The sequence below is a fragment of the Octopus bimaculoides genome, chromosome 25 (genome assembly GCF_001194135.2).
Source record: "Octopus bimaculoides isolate UCB-OBI-ISO-001 chromosome 25, ASM119413v2, whole genome shotgun sequence".
Lineage (NCBI taxonomy): Eukaryota > Metazoa > Mollusca > Cephalopoda > Octopoda > Octopodidae > Octopus > Octopus bimaculoides.
The window spans coordinates 25469483-25472582 of record NC_069005.1 but is presented as its reverse complement, the minus strand read 5'-3'; positions in this window follow the sequence as shown (position 1 = coordinate 25472582).

Sequence of the window (3100 nt, the reverse complement as noted above, 5' to 3'; positions counted from 1 at the left end):
GAGTACATGTATAGATAAATACATAAATACATGTATAGATAAATACATAAATACATGTATGTATATCCAAGAAGATGGGGGTACACACAAAGTGATACGTAAATACAGATAAGCACATATTGCATGTATATAAAAATATCCTATATGACCGTAGCCACATACACACATACACATACGCACACACATACAGAAATAGAAGTTTAAAAAGATTTATTTACATCCATTTAGATCTATTCAATCGGTTTCAAAATTTCATGATTTTTCAAAAGTTGTGTGAGATAGAAGGACTTGTTCTGAAAAAAACAAAAAAAAAATGTTCCAATGCAACGAATATAAGATCCTTCCACTTGAAAGATTTCACTAAGTGTACTACAAACAAATCAGCGAAATTACAAGTCTTCTGCTTTACCTTTGTTCTGATAAAAGTACAAATCAAATACTGATAAATTAAATACAGACAAATTAAGAACAATGCGTTTAACTAAAGATATAGCATATCGAAAAGAGACATTGCATTATTGTAATTCACATTTAACCACACATAACAAACTTTCTACTCTACTTATTTTCGCTCGCATACGAGAAAGTAAACTACTTTTTTTCAGTTATTTTGACAACGTGTTGTTCATACTATCAAATGACACATTCACTAGTTTTACTCTGTCTTGGCTTTGGTTTAATCATAGTTCGTAAAGTCACGTGACCTAGTATGAGGATATAACGTGAAATTGTCATCCATGCTGTCACATGACACATTCACTTGACTAACACAGCCTTAAGTTTTGTCGCAGCTAGCAACATTACAGTATGCCTCAGACTATGGCAAATTGAGCCATAATCTCTCCATAGCAGAGAGAAAATGTTCCTTTTCCAGTTAAGAGTCGAAGTTAATACTGGATTATTCAGCATGAATGTCCTTGGGGGCTAAAGCCTTTTTCTGCAGGTACTTTATTGATAGCACCAAGATGTCAAATTTAGTCTATTTTCAAGAGAAGTCGCTACTGCAGTTAAAGTAGCGGCTACTTTTGAAGTCTTCTCTGAATATTCGGATGTCAGTTTACCTGGAAAGAAATCATGCAGCTACTATAATAGTACTCTTGTGTCTTTCTCCGTCACAACATATGAATGAGAAAGGAAAGGGTGATGGCAAACTTGGTAGTGGGATGATGGAAGTTCTACGGTGAGAAAAAAAATCAAACAGCGTTTCAACTCTGCGTGAGTATGTGCGTGTGTATGTAAAAGGGAGTCATGTGAATGTTTGTGTGTGTGTGTGTGTGTGTGTGTGTGTGTGTGTGTGTGTGTGTGTGTATGTATGTGTGCGTGTGTATGTGTGTGTGTGAGCAATAGAAGTGGGATGGTGAACATTGAACGCTGAAAAGAAAAAATCAAACAACGTTTCAACTCTGTGTGAGTAGATGTGTGTATGTATGTGCATGTACAAGGAATGTATGTGAATGTTTGTATCTGTGATTACTTTGTACCTTATTTATATATAAACTACTACAATTAGCCGTCATTTTTGACAGCCACGGGGCCAGCCAGTTTATTAATTAGAAGCACTGAAATTAATTGCACGCAAGATTTCTTAGCTCCAGCGTCACTCTTTCATAGTCAGCCATGACTCTCGCATGTCAGATTCTAGAACTGACGCGTGTACTTGCAGAATCAGCAGTCGTTTAATTTGGGATTATAGTTTTTCCAAATCTATTAACTTTACTAAGTGCGATGAAGTGATGCTACTCACTTATAGCAGTTAGCAAAGATCATGGGAATAATGTGGTAATTAATAACACTATCATCAATTATCTTAAACGTTTGTCTGTTCTCTCCAAGCTATTCTCAGCATCCAGTGACTGAACTTTGGTTACCACTGTCTGTGTATTTGTTAATGTTTGTCTACATTTTGCTATTATTAATGTTTCTACTAGGCTTTGTGGAAATCTTTATGATATGGTTGCTGTATCAGCTAATAATTTTTTTTTATATATAGCTTCATTTCGTGTAATGCATTGTAAAATGCTGTAATGGTTCTTTGTAAACGCTTGGTCAACAGTCTTACTTGTGTGTCCAGTGTAACAGTTTGAGTCAGGGAGTTTAGATCTTTCATGTTTACATTGAAACTTATATATTATATTGGTTGTTGGAAGTAAGTTTTACGACTAGCAGCTCTGTGATTACACGTTGATGAGAAGGTTTTTAACGCTCGAGCTTTTTGTAATATATTCTAAATGTTATTTTCTGGTTAGGTGCGATACAATTTACGCTCTATTTTATGAGTTTCCTTGGGATTGTGTTCATCCAATCTGTAACCATGGTGTATTTGTTTTATGCAGTATATTATATGTATGTAATTTGTATTTGTGAATTATATCTTTTGCAAGTGTGGTAGCGTGGGCAAGTTTGTTCTTTTATTGTTCTACAGCTCGGTCTACTGAAGCATTCAACTATCAGTTATTCATTAGTTCTTGTAGGATTCTATTGATTCTATTTTCTAAAGCGTCTTTTGTAAGTGAAATTTTAAAAGCTCGTCTCAGAAGTGATTTTACGACACATTTTTATTATCAATATGGACACTTGCTTTCCTTGTGCACACGTAAGCATTTGTTGTTGGTTTATCGTATAGGAAAATGTGCTGTATGACTTGCTATTTATTCCCTCGTGTATATCTAAAACCTGGCTGCTTGTGTCATCTGAATTTGTATTAGATCAAGGTTGAATGGAAAACTTGAGAATTAGAATTAATATTTTTAAAATGTTCTCAAAATCTCTCTGTCTGCTCTGTTGTTTCTGTTATATGAATCCATAAAGGTTACGAGGAGATATGCCAGAATACTGTGCGCAAACTATTTTCAGTTAATTGAAAATTCACTTTTAGTTGGAGAAAGTAAACAAAAACCTGGCGGTAATTGTTAGTGACGCTAAGAGACCAAGGGAAAATGATTTCAAGAAATTAGGAAATTAGCAATTTATATGCTTCAAAGAAAACTTGATCTTTGCTAGGTAGAAAGGTGTGTAATAAAAACTGTAGACATTAAATGATATTTATCTCTCATTGGACGGAATTTTTCTTTTTGATCCTACGTTAACGGAACAGTAAACT